This window comes from Quercus robur, chromosome 6, assembly GCF_932294415.1.
Source record: "Quercus robur chromosome 6, dhQueRobu3.1, whole genome shotgun sequence".
NCBI classification, from domain to species: Eukaryota; Viridiplantae; Streptophyta; class Magnoliopsida; order Fagales; family Fagaceae; genus Quercus; species Quercus robur.
Genome location: NC_065539.1, coordinates 45,217,291 through 45,243,378, shown reverse-complemented (window position 1 = coordinate 45,243,378; position 26,088 = coordinate 45,217,291). Strand labels below are relative to the sequence as shown.

The window sequence follows — 26,088 nt, the reverse complement described above, 5'->3', positions numbered from 1 at the left end:
GTGGGACACTGGTTACGGATTTCACTAACGAAAAGGTAATTCGCTTCGGTACTGGGCTTAAATACTAGCTCTTTCTTGCATATACTTTTTGTAAACTACTATAGATACTCCTCTTGTATTACAGAAGTAATATGTATACTCTTCCGTAGCAAGTTAGAAAATATGCTATGTAATATAGAAAGCAGAAGCACTTTAAGGTAGCTCGCTTTCATGTAATCATGCAAGCACTCTGTATCTTCTAACAGCTCTCCTGTGTAATGATATAAGAGCTTATTTTTGATAATCTTTGCTTTACTGTAATTATGCAAGTGTTTAGTCTGTTAATTTCTTCTAGCCCTACTGTACATATAGGCACATCTCCTCCTCTCTTCTCTCCCTCCATGAGACTTTCAGAGGATTGTCGAATTAGGAGCAAGGACTATTGAATAGAGTGACGTATATATCAAAAGCCAGTGCAACCAATTCAATTTACATATTTGATATTGGGTAAAATATGTTAGACATAGTGGGAGTAACAACCATCACCCTTTGATATTAGGTAAGATTTTGAATGTGGTCAAATAATGAGCAGACAGTCTAATTGAGAGACCATTAAAGTGAACTAATTTTTGTTACTCTATATATATTAATTAACCTAAAAATGGGTAAAAATACAATCCACACCCTATTTGTTTGTTGAATTGTCATTTTAGTTCATTAAGTTTAACTTTCAGTTTAGTTTGTTAGCTTTGTCAACGTGATTGTATTATTCATCTGTCCATTACCGTTTGAAAAACACCATTAATTCTCTTAAAATGACACCATTTAAAATCATTTCTAATGTTACAGACATGAAATGACGTTGTTTTAATAGGAATAGTGTTGTTTTTCAAATTTAGTCGGATTATACTTAAGTCTAAACTCAAGGATAGGATTATTCTACATGTATTTTAATCATCATATGACCTTTTAAATCACCAAAGCAAATTACAAAAATGTTATATAGATCATATATTAAAAAAAAAAAAAAAGATCGCTAGTGGATAATTAAATTTTTATAAACTACTTAAAGTAATTTTTTTCCAAATTAGTTTGAAAGAAAATGCTATAAAGTACAATTGCGATGAGTGATCGCATCACAATATGGTGCGACCTAAACATGCAATAACCCTACTTGATGGATGGTATTGATTCTTCACCAATGAACCACTATCGAGAAATTGTCAATAATCTTCTTTCACCATGATCGAAAGATTGTTGAAGACACTTGTTCGATCGCTTGAGCATCAATTAAAGGCTCGTTGAAATCCTCAACTTTTATCTTCTTAAGTTGTATCTTGGATCTGTAATCTTAAATTTTTTATGGCACATTATAAATTCAATCAAATTAGATTGAAATTTGTTAATCTAGAACTTAAGATTAGCCATTGAGAAAAGTACGCAAAAGGAATGTTGCTTTAAACATTATGGTAAAGTAAACCAAATAGGTATCATGGTCTACGCCTCCAAATATATATCCATTTTATCTATTATCTGAATCTCAATAATTTTGGGTAAATATGCTTCCATGTTGTAATGGATAAGTGCCATGAACAACTTTCTGCTACCTTTTTTGTAGTCGGTTTTGTTTTTCCTGCCACCTCAATTCAATTCCTATCAAATCTTGCCTACCTAGTGGCGGCTTCAGAATTTTTTCTCAAGGTGGTCATGAAGAGACTTAAATTAAACAAAATCAAATAAGAAAGATAAAATTATATGTTGACAACAACCAAAAATAAAAGCAAAAAAGAAAAAAAAACAAATATATAAAGTCTTACAATTTCCTTCTACAAATATTTTTATTTTGAAATTGTGGCATGATAATTTCATTATCAATGCTGTAAGTTACATCTTTTATCAAAATTTTAGTTAAATAAAATTTTTCTTGGATTTTTCTTTTTGTTTGTAAGGGCTCAATATATTGTTAAGAGGAAAAAAGTTTGAGGACAAAATTTAACTACAAACTTAGTTATAGGCTAAGATTATAACTTTCACTAAACAAATTAACATGGCTACATCTTTTGAAAATCTAACTGTTAAATTATATGTTTTTTATATTATTAAAATACATGTCAAATTTCATGTCAATGGGATGTTATTTACTATTTGATCCATAAAATTATTTTTTGCGTATAATTTTAGACTATAAAAACTTGAAATTTAAACATTTGATTGATGATATAAGCTATTGATCTTTGATCTTCTTGAAATTTAGCAAGCATGGAGGATATAAAAAAAAAATGTAATCTAATTGTGAATTTGTCAAAATTCATATTCAATAAAAAAATGTTGAGTGGAGGTGTAGTCTTAGTCTACAACCAAGTTAATTTGTTGCTAAACTTTGTCCAAAGTATAATTATATTGAGCTTAAAAAAATTTAGGGTGGTCACACATTTTTTTAAGGGTTAAATAATTATAAAATTTTTAAATTTTATATATAATAATGATTTATTTTTTCAGGTCAAGGTGGTCCTATGACCAACTAGAACGTGGAGCCGCCAGTGTGCCTACCCCATTGAAAGATAGGAATATTTATGCTTCTTGAATAAGCTCCATATGCGTTCCTCAAAAAAAAAAAAAAAAAAAAAAGAAAAGAAAAAGAAAGTAAGCTCACTATGCACAGCATGAGCTATGAGGTATTATGTCAGAAATTTTTGAAGGGAATAAATACAAAATTTTAGATCTATGAGATGCAAAAATAGAGAAAAATATGGACTGAAGAAAACAATCACACAAGACAATATTTACGTGGTTCAATAATTTGTCTACGTCTACGGAGTTGCAGAGATTTTATTATTCATAGTGAAAATTACAAGATGTGGTAGCCGGCAATACAGTTTTCTCTCTAAAAAATTACGTGAAATCCTAATATCCAAAACAATAGCTTTTTTTATCTTGTGCACAGGATTCACAATGGGTTACAAAACAGGCCAAATTTTTTTCTCCTAGAGCGTTACTCCCGAACCCCCAAGCCTCCACTCTATAGACTAAACCTCAAAAAATCTCCCATTAAAAACCATAGTCATATTATTTCGAGTCAGATCATAATTCATATCAAACACAACTAAGTTTCACAAAACCCAACAATTTCACACATGGCAGGATTTAAAAATCTATTTGCCGATTTTACTTTCTAAGATAACTATGTGATCATTAATTGCATGCAAATCAGACTAGATTGTTCCAAAGAATCGAATAAATTAAATACATTATGCAGCACAAAAAAAAAAAAAAAAATTATACATCCACCGAAAGACAGACATCTAGATAACACACTTTTTATTTTTTTATTATGCTCACCTGTAACTCCAAATACAATTTTCTCTTTGTATTACTAGACAGTTGATATTTTAAATTCATTTTTTCCCAAATATATGAGTCAGGGACGGAACCAAATATATATAATATTGCATGAGTCTTTTGTTGATAACTTTTTTTCGGTTTGAATTAGCTAGATTCCAACCTGACGGCATAAGCCTTGCCAAAATTTTGTATGATTCTGATAGTTTTAAGACCCCTTAAAACACAATTGGATTAACCTAGGTAATTAGCCAAGTTGTTATTTAGTCCAATTAAACAAGTCTAGGTTATCACAATAACAAAGATCAAATCATGCAAAGTAGCGGAAAATAAATAACACAAGATATGATCACCCAGGAAACCAAACTAGTAAAAGCCTGGGGAGGATTTGACCTAGCTACCCTCAAGGTAAACTTGAAACTACTATCTTGAAAGAATCGAAGTTCATACAATAAGACTTACAAGCCCCCACACTCGACTTCTTATTGCTACCAACCAGTAGAACTTACTGACACGATCACGTGCAAGTTCCGAATCCACGAACTCCTTCTTTCTTGGATTCACCACCAGATACAAGCACACCCGCTTATGTTTTCTTTAAGTTTCAATGGCAGCAACTGAATTGATCATCAAGGTGTAGATAAATCTTCTCCTTGAAAACCCTAAGTTTGTGTAAAGGAAAGCTCCTCTAAATCTCACAAGAGATTTACACAAACCGCAATTATGAGTAACACTAAAACGTGACCAGGGTTTGCCTTTTATACTTAGGACAAATAAGAAACCCTAAAAACGTTTTAAAACACTTAGGGCTGAGTTGGAAAAGTCTACAGAAAATCATTCTGCCCGAACTTCGATCGATCAAGCCTGTCTTTCGATCGATCGAGCCAGGCCGAAAGGCACAATGCTTTCCTGCTTTAACTCGATTCCAACTTTACATAAACGTACAACTTTGAGCTAGTCTAAAACACTTCTAAACACATTGTTTTGATCATGGTTTGCCAACAATACAAATTAGGGTTCAAAATACATAAAATCCTAAGACTTTAGAACCTAACAGATTCAAAACGCGATTCCGACCTGACTATGGAAGCTTTGCCAAAAATCTTGTTGTTCCAAGCTCAAAATCCAATCATAATGTGGAAGTTTTGTTGAAATGCTACTAAGAAGCTGAGTTGCAATCAATCATCATCTAGAGTTTTGCCAAGCTAATTATCCAAGTTTAATCCTAAATTTTGTCAATAAATGCTTAATTTTTGAATACTTGTTCATGTAAAACTCTAAAAATTTCCATGAAATAAACAAAACTATAAATTTCATATAACTTGCTAGAAAGGTGGTCCCTAACCTATGAAGGCTGAGCCTACTAGTTAAGGTACCCTTATATATACTTGTCTCCTTAATTATTTATATGAGATAACAATTGGAGCCATAAATAATATAATATGTTAGTCTCTTATAAATGTCGAAAAATTCGACTGTTCCAATCTTGAAAATTTAGATTAGTAAAACAATTCCACTTAATATTAGGAAACCAATTCTTTGACAATTATATATATATATATATATATATATATAATAAGAATTAAGAAAACTGAATTTCAATGTATTTAACTATATATTTTGGTAAAACATAAATATAATACAGCAAACTAAGTATTATAAATAGGTCTTATAAAGCATAAAATTTATTTCAAATGAATTTGCAGAGTTTCCATAGATCACGCGAGAAATTATCTAGTTAACTTATCCATCAAGAGTTTTATAACTCAATTGGCACATCTGAGAAATTTCAAAAAAGACATTTAAAAGTTTAAATCTTTCACTGTTCTACTAAATGGAGTTTATGGTCCTGTTTAGAACTAGGCTTCTTAGAGAGAGAACTCACCCTACTTCCACTACTACTACCTTGTTCATCCTTGTTCACTACAAACTTTGTAATCCTACAAACCTTGTAACTAGGACTAGTTCAAGTTTTGTAACTGTTAACCTGTAACTGTTGAGATCTTGTATTCACTACTACTATTGTAAGTGTTTATCCTACTTTCAATAACAAGTATTTTCAGCTTTATGTTCATTATTATACTTGTTGCTACCGCCACCTTGGACGGATTACCGCTATAACGGACGGGTCTAAATTGTTTTCATTTACTTTGAATTATTTTCATATATACTTGGCTGGTTCTACCGCCTTATGATTGTTCTTACCTTCAAGTTATTTATTTTCAAGTTACTTACATTATTTTCACTACAATATTACTGTGCTTCCATCTCTTACCATCAACTGTGCGTCCCCTTCCCCCTTTATGGTATCAAAGCCACTCTTTTCTGGCCGGTGGTAGTGTTGTTGTGTCTTTGTTTCTTGTCCCTCTCTTCCCATCAACTGTGCGTCCCCTTCCCCCTTTATGGTATCAGAGCCACTCTTTTCTGGCCGGTGGTAGTGTTGTTGTGTCTTTGTTTCTTGTCTGTCTCTACCCGAATGCTTGATATTCCATTGTTGTGTTCCCTTCTTACCGTCGTTGGCGCCGCCCTAGTCGTAAAGTGAATTCCTAGAACCTAACTGTAAGGCCCGTTTGAGCCAAGAGAGGGTGTGTAGGGCATGAGAGGTATAAGGTTGGTTAGGGTATGCGTTATGAAATGCAACGGTTGTGAGAAAAACATGATAACTGAGTGTTGAACCTAGGATAGTATGGATAGGTTGTGGAGATCCAACTCCTCTATCAGTTCCAGGACTAGTTGTCCTCCTGATATTGTAAATGAAGAAGATCACACTATTGATGATAATGAGTTGAACCCTGATTTTCATAATTGGAATATTCCTAAAGTTGATACTAAAACTGTTTATAAAACAAGTTTTGTTGAAAATACTTTTCATTCTGCTTACAAAGCCAAAACTGTTGAACAAATTTTCTCTATTTCTGAAGTTCATGAAAAATGCTATTTGTTCAATAAAAGGAATATTAATGACTTCCTTGCTGCTAAAAAATTTAGTTATCTGCATATTGGTATGGTTCAAGTTGTTATTAAACCACTTACTCGAAAGGGTATTAATGCTTTTGTTCTCATGTGTTTAAGAGATGCTAGATTTAAGATTTTTAAAGATAGCATTCCTGGTATGATTACTGCTTCTATGTATGATGGTCTTGTTTATTTTAACTGTTATCTTAATCTTACTCTTGCTTTGGATGATCCTAATATTGTTAAAGCTTTGACATTGAATATTGCTTCATATGGCTATCATATGGAAGAAGGAAGTAAGCCTTTTGCTTTGATTTATCGCATTTATTATAGACTAATGGGTACTCAAATGAATCCATGTGCTAATATTCCTAGAGAACCTTCAGGTAAAACCATGTTAATTCAATATTCAACTCTTGATGCTAAAATTCAAGTTCCAAAAATGATTCAATGGCAAGATGTTAAACTTCCTAATGATTGGTTGTTGGAACAAGAAACCCCTCCTGCTAAACCTGTTTTTGATGAACTTGATCTCACCCATATTCAACAATATCTTGATAGTACTGTTAAAATAAGTTTTCAAAACAATCCACCTTTGAGGATCAGCGAAGGAAGACATTCCTTTGCTGGATCTGAAAGTATTTCAAAAAGAGATTGGGAGATCAATGAATTTTTGAAAAAGAATTTGGAAAAATCCTCTGATTTAAAGCTAAAAGGAGTTTCCAGTGGTAATTCACAAGTTAGCACTCCTTTCTATTCTACTAAAGCTGAATCTTCCTCTCCTTATGACAATGTTGCTGTTAATGAAGAAGAACACTCTGTTTTTTTTACTCCATCTGACTTTGATTCTCCCCCTATTGAAAATCCTCTTGTTTAGCAAAATCAATTACGAGATTTGACTATTTTGGATGAACACTTTGAAGTTGATTTGGTTTCTTTATATGATGAATTTATGCTTGCAAAAAACATAACCAAAAGAAAATATTTCCAAAATAATTTTGTTCAGTCTAAAAAAGACCGTGTTAAAAGGAAATGGTTGGAAAGATGAATCAATTGAAAAAACATATTTTGTTTTTTGATTTTCTTGAAAACCACTATGTTTCAAAAGATGATGTTTCAAAACAACATTTAAATGTGATAAAGAAATCAAATTTTGTTAAAATAGATAAAACTATTATTAGATCTAGTCATCCTCCTCTTGACTCAATTTTGATAACTACTAAGAAAGATGAAGTGACAAAAGAGGAAGTGAAGGCCTCTCCTTTCAAAATTGCTGATGATAAAACTCCCATTGTTAGTCTTATTGAACAAAACAATTTTACTAATCAATCTTTGCATATTATTGGTCAACAACTTGACCGTATTGAAGAAAAAATTGTTGAAAAACCTGTTTCTGAAAAACCTGTTTCTGTTAAAACTGAGAAACCTTTGATTGATTTACCCAGTCAAAGAGAAAAAGTTATGTTTAAAATTTCTCAGTTCAAGACTCTTGAAATTGTTGAAAAAATGCTTTCTGATTTAAAAGTTAAAACTGAGGGTACTTCTACAAGTACTTTAGCTGCTCGAACTATTTCCAAAAAAGAAATTGTTTCTGAAGAAAATACAGATTCTGATACTGTTTCTTCTATTTCTGTAAAAAGAATCTTTGATAATGATTTCTCAGAAATTAAAAGATTTGTTGGAAACTCCAAACCCATGTCTTTTACAAAAAACTGGTATTCAAAACCCATTCCTCCTGATATGTAGTTTGAAGAGAGATCTTTTCAAACACAGTTTTCTGTCTCTGCTGATAAGTTTTATGAATGGAATATTGATGGTTTGTCTGAACAGGAAATCATTAATAAAATGAGTCACATGTCTATGGTTGGTATTGCTTATCAAAATAACCATGATCTTGATCAACCTGAAATTGTTAATTTGCTTGTTACTGGTTTTTCTGGTACTCTTCGTGGATGATGGGATTCGTATATCACTGAAGAATCCAGAGAATCTATTAAACATGCTGTTAAAAAAGAATGATGAAGGTTTGCCTATTTTTTATGAAAGTATTGGTTGTGGTATTCCTGATGGTGTCAATACTTTGATCTATACTATTCTCAAACATTTTGTTGGTACTCCATTCAATATTTCATCTCGTGTTTCTGATTATTTGAATAATTTGAGTTGTCCAACTATGTCTGATTAAAGATGATATCAAGATGTTTTTACTTCCAGAGTGATGCTCTGGAAAGATTGTCATAAGCCTTATTGGAAAGAAAAGTTTATTGACGGTCTGCCTCCTATCTTTGCTCATAAGGTAAAACAAGAATTAATAGGTAAAAATGATTCTATTGACTATGATAATTTGACCTATGGTGATATTTTCAGTACTATTAAAAAACTTGGTATCAATATGTGTAATGATGAAAAATTGCTAAAACACCAATTAAAGAATAAAAGAAAGGCTAAATATGAAATGAGAAATTTCTGTGAACAATATGGTTTGCCTCCTATTGCTCATTCTAGGCAAAAAACTAAAAAACATGATAAAAGCCATAAAAAAAAATAAAAAATACAGAAATAACTTTGTTAAACCTAATGATTTTTGTGCTAAGAAGAAAAATGTCTCTAAAAAATATGTTAAACAAAGATCAGGTAAAGGTAAATGTTTTAACTGTGGTAAATCTGGACACTTTAGTAAAGACTGTAAAGAAAAACTAGGTAATCTAAAAAACAAATTAAATATTGACGATTCTTCTTATTCTCCTAATATTAAAATTGGTAGTAGAGGTTCTTGTTGCAATGTCATTAAAACTAATGTTCTCACCAAGAGTAAAGAGGATAAAACTTTGGAAAAATTTAATAAAAAGAAATCTAAAGAACTAACTGTTAATGATTTACAACATGAAATTAATATTGTTAAACAAGAGATAAGCGAATTAAAACATGATTTTAAAGATATTAAAAGTGATAACAATAATCTTAAACAAGGACATGAGCATAAAGATGGAGATGAATCCAGTCAACAAAGTCTACAAGCTCTTCTTTTTGATAAAGGTATTCCTGATACTTTCACTAATTCTCAACTTGCTCTTGTTAATAAAATAATTCCTCCAAAATGGTTTACAAAAGTTAAAATTGTTGTTTCTCTTGATTATCATTTCACTGTTATTGCTATGATAGATTCAGGTGCGGATATGAATTGTATCCAAGAAGGACTAATTCCTTCAAAGTACTTTGAAAAATCTACTAAAAGATTGGTTTTTGCTAATGGTTTTCAGATGAAAATGAAGTATGAATTGAATAATGCTCATGTATGCCATGCTAATGTCTGTTTCAAGATTCCTTCTGTTCTTGTTAAAAATATGACTGATAAAGTGATTCTTGGTTTGCCTTTTATAAATGCTTTATATCCTTTTCTTGTTGAACATGATGGAATTACTACTGATCCTTTTGGACAAAAAGTAAAGTTCAAATTTGTTTCAAAGTTTGATATCGATACTAATACTGCTTCAAACATGATTCATGCTAAAATTAAACATCTTAAATTCCTTCAGCAAGAAGTTAGATATAAGAAAATTGCTGAACAAATTTCTGATAAATTATTGCAATCCAAAATTGATAATTTTCAGAAAATGTTGATTGATGATGTTTGCTCCGATGTTCCTAATGCTTTCTGGCATAGGAAGAAACATATTGTTGATTTGCCATATGTTAAAGATTTTGATGAAAAAAATATTCCCACCAAAGCTCGTCCTATCCAAATGAATGTTGAAACTGTTCAATTTTGCAAAAAAGAAATCCATGATTTGTTGCAGAAAAAATTGATTAGGAATAGCAAGTCCCCCTGGTCTTGTTCAACTTTGTATGTCCAAAAAAATGCTGAGATTGAAAGAGGAACCCCAAGATTAGTCATTAACTACAAACCCTTGAATAAGGTTTTAGAATGGATTCGGTATCCTATTCCCAATAAGAATGACCTTGTCCATAGGCTAAGTGAAGCTGTTGTGTTTTCCAAGTTTGACATGAAATCTGGGTTCTGGCAAATCCAGATTAGTGAGAATGATAGGTACAAAACTGCTTTTACCACTCCTTTTGGACATTATGAGTGGAATGTTATGCCATTTGGCCTTAAAAATGCCCCAAGCGAGTTTCAAAATATCATGAATGATATCTTTAATTCTTTCAGTCATTTCACCATTGTTTATATTGATGATGTTCTTGTTTACTCTAGCTCTATTGACAAATACTGGAAACATTTGAATGATAGGTACAAAACTGATTTTACCACTCCTTTTGGACATTATGAGTGGAATGTTATGCCATTTGGCCTTAAAAATGCCCCAAGCGAGTTTCAAAATATCATGAATGATATCTTTAACTCTTTCAGTCATTTCACCATTGTTTATATTGATGATGTTCTTGTTTACTCTAGCTCTATTGACAAATACTGGAAACATTTGAATTCATTTCTAGAAACTATTAAAAGAAATGGTCTTGTTGTTTCAGCCAAGAAGGTTAAACTATTTCAAACCAAAGTTCGTTTTCTTGGCTATGATATCTCTGAAGGACATATTCGTCCTATAGATAGAGCCATCCAATTTGCTGATAAGTTCCTGGATGTTATCATTGACAAAACACAGCTCCAAAGATTTCTTGGGTCATTGAACTATGTTGCGGATTTTGCAAAGATATGAGGAAACAATTCAAACCTTTGTTTGATCGATTAAAAAGTAATCCTTCTCCTTGGTCTGATGTTCATACTTCTATTGTTAAACAAATCAAATCTCATGTTAGGACATTGCCTTGTCTTGGTATTCCTACTGTTGGTGCTTTCAAAATTGTTGAAACCGATGCCTTTGACATTGGTTATGGTGGTATTCTAAAACAAAGAGTTTCTCCTGAGTCACCTGAACAAATTGTTCGTTTCTATTCTGGTATTTGGAATAATGCACAGTTAAATTATGGTACTATTAAAAAGGAAATTTTATCTATAGTACTATGTATTTCAAAATTTCAAAGTGATTTGTTAAACCAAAAGTTTTTGTTACGTATTGATTGCAAAAGTGCTAAATATGTTATTGAAAAAGATGTTGAAAATATTGCTTCAAAACATATTTTTGCTAGATGGCAAGCTATTTTAAGCGTTTTTGATTTTGATATTGAATATATTAAGGGATCTCAAAATTCTATCCCTGATTTTCTTACTCGTGAATTTCTGTAGTGTCACAATGGCAAGTAGAAGACTGAAAGATAATCATCCTATTGAAACTTCCAAACAAATTGTTAAAAAAGAACCTGCTTCTCCCCTTGACATTACTAACCGTTTCACCACCCTAGGAACCATCCCTAGGCCCAATTACTCCACTGTTCTTGCTTCATCCTATGACCCTTATGCCATAACCCCTGTTAACCAGCCCATTAAAACTGTTTTTCCAAAAAATTCCCCTCAATACATCAAAAAACAATATTTCCAACACTTGTTTTATATTGAACCCAACAGAGTCTCTATTTCTGATCCTCTCAAACTTGCTAAAAGTTATTTCCCTCCGATGTTTCATTGGATTCCGGAGCACAGAGAAAAGAATTTAAATTATTATTCTGATCTTCTGCGTCATGAAAAATCTATTATTATTAACACCATTTCTGATAAAGATGATACTTTCAAAATTATTTACCACAGTGTTTACTTGGTCAATTTTATTTCTGAAGAAAAATGGGGCTCTTCTCTTACTTCTACCAGAACAATGCCAAGTTCCCCCATTCCCTATTCATATTAAGATTATCTCACTGCTTGGTAAAGATTCATGCTGCACCAGAATGAAAACATGTCTCATTCCTGGTTTGTTAACTTTGACAAAAACTTCACTGGTTATTTGCCTCTTTGGTTCAACCGTTGGTGGACCCAATTTGGTCCTATTGCTGAAATATTTCTTGCGCCATTGCTTGATGCTTTCGAATGTTTCAAGAAACGTTATAGGTGTGATGCTTATGGAGCCAAATTTCCTGCTTTGCTTCATTTTGTTAAAAAATATAAAATACCTTGGATATTAAAATGACAGTATGAGAAAGACATTGATGTTCTCTCTAGGCATTGGTATGTAAAATGGTGGGGCAAATTCCCTCACACTCAACGTATTATTGCCACAGTTGCCACTATTTCCAGAGAATCTTCATCTGCTACTGCTTTGCCCATTGCAAAGGATCATTCCCTTGTTCAAACTCCTGCTCCTGCAGATGCTCCCTCTTCTTCTTCCAGCAAGAATGTTAAGCCTCCAGCAAAGAATAAGAGCTCCCCTATTGATAATTTGAGAAAAAATCCTGATGCTTTTCTAGCTTTACTCAAATGGGCAGAAGAAGCTGTTGCTAACCAAGAAGAATCCAAAGCCTCTTCAGAAGAATCTGTTGCCCACAACCCCTATTTCCCATATGATCAGGAGCTATTCGGTCATGATGAGGATAACACCCCAGATCTCCAAGAAGATTAAGCTTATTTGCCTGGCCTGCACAAAGGCCAAATGCTACACTGTTTACTTACTAACGAAATTCCACTATTATTCTCCACTTTTGATGATAATGTTCTGAAAAGATGATTCTTCATGTTTCACGTGACTTTCAGTCACACCAACTTTTACTTTTCACTGTTAACTTTTATTGTTCACAAGTACTGTTTACTCATTTTTTGCCTATTTAAGGGGGGTTGTCCCTTAAGGTTTTTGAACAAGTCAAGTTTAGTTCTGATTTCTCTTCCCTTAGAACTAGCCTTCTTAGAGAGAGAACTCACCCTACTTCCACTACTACTACCTTGTTCATCCTTGTTCACTACAAACTTTGTAATCCTACAAACCTTGTAACTAGGACTAGTTCAAGCTTTGTAACTGTTAACCAGTAACTGTTGAGATCTTGTATTCACTACTACTACTGTAAGTGTTTATCCTACTTTCAAAAACAAGTATTTTCAGCTTTATGTTCATTATTCTACTTGTTGCTACCGCCACTTGGACGGATTACCGCCACCTTGGACGGATTACCGCCATAACGGACGGTTCTAAATTGTTTTCATTTACTTAGAATTATTTTCATATATACTTGGCTGGTTCTACCGCCTTATAATTATTCTTACTTTCAAGTTATTTATTTTCAAGTTACTTACATTATTTTCACTACAATATTACTGTGCTTCCATCTCTTACCATCAACTGTGCATCCCCTTCCCCCTTTATGGTATTAGAGCCACTCTTTTCTGGCCGGTGGTAGTGTTGTTGTGTCTTTGTTTCTTGTCCGTGTCTACCCGAACGCTTGATATTCCGTTGTTGTGTTCCCTTCTTACCGTCGTTGGCGCCACCCTAGTAGTAAAGTGAAGTCCTAGAACCCAACTGTAAGGCCCGTTTGAGCCAAGAGAGGGTGTGTAGGGCATGAGAGGTATAAGGTTGGTTAGGGTATGTGTTACGAAATGCAACGGTTATGAGAAAAACATGATAACTGAGTGTTGAACCTAGGATAGTATGGATAGGTTGTGGAGATCCAACTCCTCTATCAGTTCCAGGACTAGTTGTCCTCCTGATATTGTAAATGAAGAAGATCACACTATTGATGATAATGAGTTGATCCCTGATTTTCGTAATTGGAATATTCCTAAAGTTGATACTAAAACTGTTTATAAAACTAGTTTTGTTGAAAGTACTTTTCATTCTGCTTACAAAGCCAGAACTGTTGAACAAATTTTCCCTATTTCTAAAGTTCATGAAAAATGCTGTTTGTTCACTAAAAGGAATATTAATGACTTCCTTGCTGCTAAAAAATTCAGTTATTTGCATATTGGCATGGTTCAAGTTGCTATTAAACCACTTACACGAAAGGGTATTAATGCCTCTGTTCTCATGTGTTTAAGAGATGCTAGATTTAAGATTTTTAAAGATAGCATTCTTGGTATGATTACTGCTTCTATGTATGATGGTCCTGTTTATTTTAACTGTTATCCTGATCTTACTCTTGCTTTGGATGATCCTAATATTGTTAAAGTTTTGACATTGAATATTGCTTCATCTGGTTATCACATGGAAGAAGGAAGTAAGCTTTTCTTTGATTTATCGCATTTATTATAGACTAATGGGTACTCAAATGAATCCATGTGCTAAGATTCCTAGAGAACCTTCATGTAAAACCATGTTAATTCAATGTTCAACTCCTGATGCTAAAATTCAAGTTCCAAAAATGATTCAATGGTAAGATGTTAAACTCCCTAATGATTGGTTGTTGAAACAAGAAACCCCTCCTGCTAAACCTGTTTTTTAGGAACTTGATCTCACCCATATTCAACAATATCTTGATGGTACTGTTAAAATAAGTTTTCAAAATAATCCACCTTTGAGAATCAACGAAGGAAGACATTCCTTTGCTGGATCTGAAAGTATTTCAAAAAGAGATCGAGAGATCAATGAATTTTTGAAAAAGAATTTGGAAAAATCCTCTGATTTAAAGCTAAAAGGAGTTTCAAGTAATAATTCACAGGTTAGCACTCCTTTCTATTCTACTAAAGCTGAATCTTCCTCTCCTTATGACAATGTTATTGTTAATGAGGAAGAAGACTCTGTTTCTGTTACTCCATCTGACTTTAATTCTCCCCCTATTGAAAATCTTCCTGTTTACCAAAATCAATTACGAGTTTTGAATATTTTGGATGAACACTTTGAAGTTGATTTGGTTTCTTTGTATGATGAATTTATGCTTGCAAAAAACAGAACCAAAATAAAATATTTCCAAACTAATTTTGCTCAGTCTGAAAAAGACCGTGTTAAAAGAAAATGGTTGGAAAAGATGAATCAATTGAAAAAACATATTTTGTTTTTGATTTTCTTGAAAACCATTATGTTTCAAAAGATGAGGTTTCAAAACAACATTTAAATGTGATAAAGAAATCAAATTTTTTTAAAATTGATAAAACCATTATTAGGTCTAGTCATCCTTCTCTTGACTCAATTTTGATAACTACCAAGAAAGATGAAGTGACAAAAGAGGAAGTGAAGGCCTCTCCTTTCAAAATTGCTGATGATAAAACTCCCATTGTTAGTCTTATTGAACAAAACAATTTTACTAATCAATCTTTTCATATTATTGGTCAACAGCTTGACCGTATTGAAGAAAAAATTGTTGAAAAAACTGTTTCTGAAAAATCTGTTTCTATTAAAACTGAGAAACCTTTGATTGATTTACCCAGTCAAAGAGAAAAAGTTATGTTTAAAACTTCTCAGTCCAAGACTCTTGAAATTGTTGAAAAAATGCTTTCTGATTTAAAATTTAAAACTGAGGGTACTTCTATAAGTACTTCAGCTGCTCGAACTATTTCCAAAAAAGAAATTGTTTCTGAAGAAAATACAGATTCTGATATTGTTTCTTCTGTTTCTGCAAAAAGAATCTTTGATGATGATTTCCCAGAAATTAAAAGATTCGTTGGAAACTCCAAACCCATGTCTTTTACAAAAAACTGGTATTCAAAACCTACTCCTCCTGATATGCAGTTTGAAGAAAGATCTTTTCAAACACAGTTTTCTGTTTCTGCTGATAAGCTTTATGAATGGAATATTGATGGTTTTTCTGAACAAGAAATCATTAATAAAATGAGTTATATGTCTATGGTTGGTATTGCTTATCAAAATAACCACGATCTTGATCAACCTGAAATTGTTAACTTACTTGTTACTGGTTTTTTTGGTACTCTTCATGGATGGTGGGATTCATACATCACTGAAGAATCCAGAGAGTCTATTAAACATGTTGTTAAAAAGAATGATGAAGGTTTGCCTATTTTTGATGAAAGTATTGGTCCTGGTATTCCTGATGGTGTTAATACCTTGATCTATACTATTCTCAAACATTTTGTTGGTACTCCATCCAATATTTCATCTCGTGTTTCTGATTATTTGAATAATTTGAGTTGTCCAACTATGTCTGATTACAAATGGTATCAAGATGTTTTTACTTCCAGAGTGATGCTCTGGAAAGATTGTCATAAGCCTTATTGGAAAGAAAAATTTATTGATGGTCTGCCTCCTATCTTTGGTCATAAGGTAAAACAAGAATTAATGGGTAAAAATGATTCTATTGACTATGATAATTTGACCTATGGTGATATTTTTAGTACTATTAAAAAACTTGGTATCAATATATGTAATGATGAATAATTGCTAAAACACCAATTAAAGAATAAAAGAAAGGCTAAATATGAAATGGGAAATTTCTGTGAACAATATGGTTTGCCTCCTATTGCTCCTTCTAGGCAAAAAAGTAAAAAACATGATAAAAGCCATAAAAAATATAAAAAACACAGAAATAACTTTGTTAAACCTAATGAATTTTATGCTAAGAAGAAAAATGTTTCTAAAAAATATGTTAAACAAAGATCAGGTAAAGGTAAATGTTTTAACTGTGGTAAATTTGGACACTTCAGTAAAGATTGTAAAGAAAAACCTAGTAAGTTAAAAAACAAATTTAACATGCTAAATATTGATGATAAAGGGCAAGAAGAGTTATTCAGAATCCTTGAATCAAACAACTCGTCTGATTCTTTGGAAGATGATTTTTCTTCTTCATCTGATTCTTGCTATCAATCTGCTGATGAGTCTTCTGATTCTCCTAATATTAAAATTGGTTGTAGAGATTCTTGTTGTAATGTTATTAATGCTCTCACTAAGAGTGAAGAAGATGAAAAATTAATAATTCAACTAATAAATCAAATTCAAAACCCTGAACTGCAAAAAGAATATTTGGATAGGTTTAAGAAAAATTTGATAAGAGATGAAACTGGTAAAAAACCAAAATCTACTATAAGCTTTGAAGAAACTTTAGAAAAATTTAATAAAAAGAAATCTAAAGAAATAACTGTTAATGATCTCCAACATGAAATTAATATTGTTAAACAAGAGATAAATGAATTAAAACATGAATTTAAAAGCATGAAAAGTGATAACAATAATCTCAAACAAGAATTGATAATGTTAAAAATTGATAAAGATCTTAATAAATCCGATAATGAACAAGATAAACGAAATGAGCACAACAATGGAGATGAATCCAGTCAACAGGCTCTTCTTTCTGATAAAGGTATTCCTGATACTTTCACTGATCCTCAACTTGCTTTTGTTAATAAAATACTTCCTCCAAAATGGACTACAAAAGTTAAAATTGTTGTTTCTCTTGATTATCATTTCACAGTTATTGCTATGATTGATTCTGGTGCAGACATGAACTGTATCCAAGAAGGATTAATTCCTTCAAAATATTTTGAAAAATCTACTGAAAGATTGGTTTCTACTAATAGTTCTCAAATGAAAATTAAGTATGAACTGAATAATGCTCATGTGTGTCATGATAATGTTTGTTTCAAGATTCCTTCTATTCTTGTCAAAAATATAACTGATAAAGTGATTCTTGGTCTACCATTTATTAATGCTTTGTATCCCTTTCTTGTTGAACATAATGGAATTACTATTGATCCATTTGGACAGAAAGTAAAATTCAAATTTGCTTCAAAGTTTGAAATTGATATTGATAATCTTTCCTATAAGAAAGATTCTCCCATGAACCAACTTATTCAGGAACTAGTGATGAGTTCTTACCAATATTTCACTGATGATTTTAAAGGTAATTTTTATAGTACTAAAATGTTAAATACTATCCATTATCCTAACATTATCAATGATTCTTTGCAGGAATCGGACAATGATGTGTGGATAAATACCACTAATAAGTGGGATAATAATAATAATATTCATATTTATACCACTAGTAAGTGGATTATTATGGAAAAGAAAAACAAGGGAAAAGCTCCTACACAGGACTATTCTCAAAACAAAAGAATCCCAGTAGGACCTTTTGCAATGCATGAAGGCGCATCTTCTGGGATAAAACCCAGCGGATCAACATCCTTTCAGGGATATGTCCCAGCTAAAATGACATATTCCAGTGGCGATATGATAATTGCTTTACAGGAAGTCTTATCTAGATCCTTACAATTTCATAATGGAGTCTATAGTGAATTACCAGATTCCATAAAATATATTCTTGATAATCTCTATGCTGCTTTTACTAGAAACAATCATTCCTTGTTTGAAACAACCCTTCAAGCTCTCGAAATCCACCTTGTTAATCTTACTGCTCAGAATGAAGCTTATATAAGCTATGCTAACCTTATTTCAGAAAAAATCCTTACTCCGGAAAATGACCTTATTTCAAACCTTGTTCCAGGAAATATTCTTATTTCAGAAAATGAGGCTTTTAGAAGCCATCTTGCTGACCATCCAAATATTCCAATTGATTCTTACATTAGTCAACTCTTTGGCAAAGAGGATATCCATTCAAAGGATAAAATGACTATAATGAGCACTGACTATGCTAGATTGAGTCTTAAGACCCAATCTATGGTAAGAAGTGCTTTTGCCAACTTGCCATCTGATATACAATCTCGTATTCTAAGAAGCAAGGCTATGTTTAGGTCTTTCGACCTATGGTTCAAATGTTTTAAGAAACTTGTCACAGCCACTATTCCTGATCCTGATGAATTGGATGAAGGTGATAATGTCTTTATTCAACTTGATTGGGAAGAACACTTTGGGAGTACTCTTAGAGTATATGAAAAGAAACACCCATTTCCTGGCCTCTTGATAAATTATGATGATGGTGTAATTGTTGCTAATGATTCAAATGATGATGATGACAGGGACCCTAACTGGCTTTCACAAATGTTTGAATATAGCTTTATCAGATTTATAAAATTAACAAGCCATTATCAAGCCAGCGAACTCCCACAAATTATTCAGAATGCTATTAAAGAATTTAACAGTCCTTTTGCTTCCATCAGGTGTTGGAGTACATTGCCAAAATGGGAAAGAGATAACTGGATGAACGTTCAGCCTTTAAAGCATCTCATTCTCATTAATGGTCACACTCACCAAAGACCATGGTTTGAAGGAAATTCTCAATTATCTTTTGATAATCCTTTTGGTCTTGCAGAATGTTGGAGAAATTATTTTAATAACCAAATTATTAATGTTGCTTAGAATTTATGGAAAAATTATCATTTCATGGGAAGCACAGATAGGATTTTTGTCTTTGGTCCCAGACCATATTCTGATGCCATTGCTCATTTGCAAATTGCTGATCATTGTAATCCAAGGAGTCTTCTCATCCCGGGGAAAACTCCAACATTTGAGCCAATTTTATATTATGGATTCTGTAACTAGTATGCTATTTACCATGAGCATGCATGTTAGGGGTGTGCAAAAAACCGACGAACCGAACAAACCGACCGAAACCGACCGAACCGTTGCCAAATTTTCGGTTTGGTTTCGGTTCGGTTTGGTTTCGGTTTCATTTTTTAAAAACCGAAATTTTCGGTTTTGGTTTCGGTGTTGGATTTTTTCATCCGAAACCGAACCGAACCGACCGAATATATATATATATATATATATATTTATGTAACTCTATTACATATCTGATTAGTGGCTTAGTGGTATGCTACGTTGTAGTTTTTCTAGTAATCCCAGGTTCGAGCCTTCGCGTGGGAGCTTGTGTATTTTTGCTATTTAATTTTTTAAAACCCTAGGGCATGAGATAAAGACGGAAATACCCCTCCCCTCTTTTATTCTTTTCTTTTCTTTTCTTCAGTTCAGCCGCCCCCTTCCTCAACTCTTTCTCTCAAATTTTTTTTTTTCTGTCTTTCAAAGAGTTCACCCCTCAGCCCCTTCTCTTCTCTCATCGCTCCATGCCTCCACATGCCGCCTCCACACATCGGCCTTCCTGCACCAGCCTCCACGGCCTCCACACGCTGGTCTCCACACGCCGGGCTCCCAACGCCGGCTAATCTTTTCATATTCACGGTGACCCCCTTTCTCTCTTTAATTTCTCCATAGTTTCCTCTCTCTTTTTTATATTCTGCCATTTTGGGTTTGTTTAATATTGAATCAATGCTATTTTTTCAATTTTTATGTGCAAAGAAAGTTAGGGTTTTGAAAAACCCATGTGCTTGGTTGTTTATTTTTTCAATTTCTTCTCTCTTTTTTATATTCTACCATTCTGGGTTTGTTTAATATTGAATCAATGCTATTTTTTCGTGTTAAAAAAAAATGCTATTTTTTCAATTTTTATGTGCAAAGAAAGTTAAGGTTTTGAAAAAACCCATGTGCTTGGTTGTTTATTTTTTCAATTTATTCTCTCTTTTTTATATTCTGGGTTTGTTTTTTTTCTTTGTTTGCTTTCTTAGAAAATAAATGTTAAGGAACCGAAACCGACCGAAAAACCAACCGAAACTGAAACAAACCGAAACCGACAGTTTTTCAACTATTTCGGTCGGTTTCGGATGAGACTTCTAAAAACCGAAAATTTCGGTTTCGGTTGGCTAGATAAAAAAAAACCGACCGAACCGAACCGATTACAGCCCTAATGCATGTGATTCTCCACAAGGTCCTTTTGACCCTTTTGATGGTTATCCATCCGATGCTCCCTCTAATGATTGATGAGGTCACTATTGTTACAAGACTGGTGCTACTTTATTTGTCTGGCTTGCACAAAAGCGAAAATATTTTAGTGTCCTTCAAATATGTTGTGGAAAATCTAGAACTGATTCATGATACTCCGGATTCTACGGAAGATTTTGATTCCCCTATTTGTCTAGCCTGCACAACGGCCACTATTTGTCTAGCCTGCACAACGGCCAAAATTATTACAATATTCAAAATGCGTCTGAAAAGCCATAAGCCATGATGATATATGAAGAGATGAGTTGAGGAGATACGTCTGACAAAGGCTTCAATAAAGCCAACAAAAGATGAAGTCTTTTAAAAAAGAAAGAAAAGAGATTCTATGGTTTGCATGATATTCCTTTTGCCCTTTTGCCATGCTTCTCCTGACAAGGTTGGACCAAGTAAAAGACAAAAAGCTCAGAAGTTTTTAATTCAAAAAGTGGAAAAAACACTATTTACTTTTACTGTTCACAGATTACTGTTCACTGACACTATTTACTTTTACTGTTCATGACACTGTTCACTCTGAAATTTTGCCTATTTAAGGGGGGTTGTCCCTTAAATTTCAAGGTTTTTCTAAGTCAAGTTTAGTTCTAATTTCTCTTCCCTTAGAACTAGCCTTCTCAGAGAGAGAACTCACCCTACTTCCACTACTACTACCTTGTTCATCCTTGTTCACTACAAACTTTGTAATCCTACAAACCTTGTAACTAGGACTAGTTCAAGTTTTGTAACTATTAACCTGTAACTGTTGAGATCTTGTATTCACTACTACTACTGTAAGTGTTTATCCTACTTTCAATAACAAGTATTTTCAGCTTTATGTTCATTATTCTACTTGTTGCTACCGCCACCTTGGATGGATTACCGCCATAACGGACGGTTCTAAATTGTTTTCATTTACTTTGAATTATTTTCATATATACTTGGCTGGTTCTACCGCCTTATAATTGTTCTTACTTTCAAGTTATTTATTTTCAAGTTACTTACATTATTTTCACTACAATATTACTGTGCTTCCATCTCTTAAGATCAACTGTGCGTCCCCTTCCCCCTTTATGGTATCAGAGCCACTCTTTTCTGGCTGGTGGTAGTGTTGTTATGTCTTTATTTCTTGTCCGTGTCTACCTGAAGGCTTGATATTCCGTTGTTCAAATTATCATAATCAATAGAATCATTTTTACCCATTAATTGTTGTTTTACCTTATGAGCAAAGATAGGAGGCAGACCGTCAATAAACTTTTCTTTCCAATAAGGCTTATGACAATCTTTCTGGAGCATCACTCTGGAAGTAAAAACATCTTGATACCATCTATAATCAGACATAGTTGGACAACTCAAATTATTCAAATAATCAGAAACACGAGATGAAATATTGGATGGAGTACTAATAAAATGTTTGAGAATAGTATAGATCAAGGTATTGACTCCATCAGGAATACCACGACCAATACTTTCATCAAAAATAGGCAAACCTTCATCATTCTTTTTTACAGCGTGTTTAATAGATTCTCTGGATTCTTCAGTGATATATGAATCCCACCATCCACGAAGAGTACCAAAAAAACCAGTAACAAGCAAATTAACAATTTCAGGTTGATCAAGATCATGGTTATTTTGATAAGCAATACCAACCATAGACATGTGACTCATTTTATTAATGATTTCCTATTTAGACAAACCATCAATATTCCATTCATAAAGCTTATCAGTAGAGACAGAAAACTGTGTTTGAAAAGATCTCTCTTCAAACTGCATATCAGAAGGAGTGGGTTTTGAATACCAGTTTTTTTGTAAAAGACATGGGTTTGGAGTTTCCAACAAATCTTTTAATTTTTGGGAAATCATCATCAAAGATTCTTTTTGTAGAAACAAAAGAAATAGTATCAGAATCTGTATTTTCTTCAGAAACAATTTCTTTTTTGGAAATAGTTCGAGCAACTAAAGTACTTGTAGAAGTACCCTCAGTTTTAACTTTTAAATCAGAAAGAATTTTTTCAACAATTTCAATTCTCTTGGACTGAGAAGTTTTAAACATAATTTTTTCTCTTTGACTGGGTAAATCAATCAAAGGTTTCTCAGTTTTAACAGAAAAAGATTTTCAGAAACAGGTTTTTCAATAATTTTTTCTTCAATACGGTCAAGTTGTTGACCAATAATATGCAAAGATTGATTAGTAAAATTGTTTTGTTCAATAAGACAAACAATGGGAGTTTTATCATCAGCAATTTTGAAAGGAGAGGCCTTCACTTCCTCTTTTGTTACTTCATCTTTCTTAGTAGTTATCAAAATTGAGTCAAGAGGAGGATGACTAGATCTAATAATAGTTTTATCTATTTTAACAAAATTTGATTTCTTTATCACATTTAAATGTTGTTTTGAAACCTTGTCTTTTGAAACATAATGGTTTTCAAGAAAATCAAAAAACAAAATATGTTTTTTCAATTGATTCATCTTTTCCAACCATTTTCTTTTAACACGGTCTTTTTCAGACTGAGCAAAATTATTTTGGAAATATTTTCTTTTGGTTCTGTTTTTTGCAAGCATAAATTCATCATACAAAGAAACCAAATCAACTTCAAAGTGTTCATCCAAAATAGTCAAAACTCGTAATTGATTTTGGTAAATAGGTGGATTTTCAATAGGGGGAGAATTAAAGTCAGATGGAGTAACAGAAATAGAGTCTTCTTCCTCATTAACAGTAACATTGTCATAAGGAGAGGAAGATTCAACTTTAGTAGAATAGAAAGGAGTGCTAACTTGTGAATTACTACTGGAATCTCCTTTTAGCTTTAAATCAGAGGATTTTTCCAAATTCTTTTTCAAAAATTCATTGATCTCTTGATCTCTTTTTGAAATACTTTCAGATCCAGCAAAGGAATGTCTTCCTTCGTTGATCTTCAAAGGTGGATTGTTTTGAAAACTTATTTTAACAGTACCATCAAGATATTGTTGAATATGAGTAAGATCAAGTTCATCAAAAACAGGTTTAGCAGGAGGGGTTTCTTGTTCCAACAACCAATGATTAGGAAGTTTAACATCTTGCCATTGAATCATTTTTGGAACTTGAATTTTAGCATCAAGAGTAGAACATTGAATTAACATGGTTTTACCAGAAGGTTCTCTAGGAATCTTAGCACAAGGATTCATTTGAGTACCCATTAGTCTATAATAAATGCGATAGATCAAAGCAAAAGGCTTACTACCTTCTTCCATATGATAACCCGATGAAGCAATGTTCAATGTCAAAGCTTTAACAATATTAGGATCATCCAAAGCAAGAGTAAGATTAGGATAACAGTTAAAATAAACAGGACCATCATACATAGAAGCAATAATCATACCAAGAATGCTATCTTTAAAAATCTTAAATCTAGCATCTCTTAAACACATGAGAACAGAGGCATTAATACCCTTTCGTGTAAGTGGTTTAATAGCAACTTGAACCAGACCAATATGCAAATAATTGAATTTTTTAGCAGCAAGGAAGTCATTAATATTCCTTTTAGTGAACAAACAACATTTTTCATGAACTTTAGAAATAGAGAAAATTTGTTCGACAGTTCTGGCTTTGTAAGCAGAATGAAAAGTACTTTCAACAAAACTTGTTTTATAAACAGTTTTAGTATCAACTTTAGAAATATTCCAGTTACGAAAATCAGGGATCAACTCATTATCATCAATAGTGTGATCTTCTTCATTTACAATATCAGGAGGACAACTAGTCCTGGAACTGATAGAGGAGTTGGATCTCCACAACCTATCCATACTATCCTAGGTTCAACGCTCAGTTATCATATTTTTCTCACAACCGTTGCATTTCGTAACCTTATACCTCTCATGCCATACTCGCCCTCTCTTGGCTTAAATGGGCCTTACAGTTAGGTTCTAGGAATTCACTTTACGACTAGGGTGGCGCCAACGACAGTAAGAAGGGAACACAACAACGGAATATCAAGCATTCGGGTAGAGACAGACAAGAAACAAAGACACAACAACACTACCACCGGCCAAAAAAGAGTGGCTTTGATACCATAAAGGGGGAAGGGGACGCACAGTTGATGGTAAGAGACGGAATCATAGTAATATTGTAGTGAAAATAATGTACGTAACTTGAAAATAAATAACTTGAATGTAAGAACAATAATAAGACAGTAGAACCAGCCAAGTAGTATATATCAAAATAAATCAAATTAAATGAAAACAATATTTCGAAGTAAATGAAAGCAATTTAGAACCGTCTGGTATGGTGGTAATCCGTCCAAGGTGGCGGTAGCAACAAGTAGAATAATGAACATAAAACTGAAAATACTTGTTATTGAAAGTGGGATAAACACTTACAGTAGTAGTAGTGGATACAAGATCTCAACAGTTACAGATTAACAGTTACAAAGCTTGAACTAGTCCTAATTACAAGGTTTGTAGGATTACAAAGTTTGTAGTGAACAAGGATGAACAAGGTAGTAGTAGTGGAAGTAGGGTGAGTTCTCTCTCTAAGAAGGCTAGTTCTAAGGGAAGAGAAATCAGAACTAAACTTGACTTGTTAAAAAACCTTATCGTGGTATTCCTGATGGGGTCAAAACCTTGATCTATACTATTCTCAAACATTTTGTTGGTACTCCATCCAATATTTCATCTCGTGTTTCTGATTATTTGAATAATTTGAGTTGTCCAACTATGTCTGATTACAGGTGGTATGAAGATGTGTTTACTTCCAGAGTGATGCTCCAGAAAGATTGTCCTAAGCCTTATTGGAAAGAAAAGTTTATTGACGGTCTGCCTCCTATCTTTGCTCATAAGGTAAAACAAGAATTAATGGGTAAAAATGATTCTATTGATTATGATAATTTGACCTATGGTGATATTTTCAGTACTATTAAAAAACTTGGTATCAATATGTGTAATGATGAAAAATTGCTAAAACACCAATTAAAGAATAAAAGAAAAGCTAAATATGAAATGGGAAATTTCTGTGAACAATATGGTTTACCTCCTATTGCTCCTTCTTGGCAAAAAAAGTAAAACAAATTTAACATGCTAAATATTGATGATAAAAAGCAAGAAGAGTTATTCAGAATCCTTGAATCAAACAACTCGTCTGATTCTTTGGAAGATGATTTTTCTTCTTCATCTTATTCTTGCTATCAATCTGCTAATGATTCTTCTGATTCTCCTAATATTAAAATTGGTTGTAGAGATTCTTGTTGCAATGTTATTAGTGCTCTCACTAAGAGTGAAGAAGATGAAAAATTAATAATTCAACTAATAAATCAAATTCAAAACCCTGAACTGCAAAAAGAATATTTGAATAGGTTTAAGA

General features: G+C 32.7%; 1 protein-coding gene across 2 annotated transcripts in view; it reads left to right on the top strand.

The window, feature by feature from the left end:
* Nucleotides 1-26,088, top strand: part of LOC126688999 (uncharacterized) — an 82,001-nt gene that overhangs the window by 28,608 nt on the left and 27,305 nt on the right. The window contains exon 2 of one of the 2 annotated variants that reach the window (XR_007644383.1): nt 2,479-2,622. The exons of the other annotated variant lie outside the window; for it this stretch is intronic. The gene's annotated coding sequence lies outside the window, so the exon portion shown is untranslated. Of the gene's footprint in view, nt 1-2,478; nt 2,623-26,088 lie in introns of those variants that run through there. 2 annotated transcript variants of the gene reach the window in all.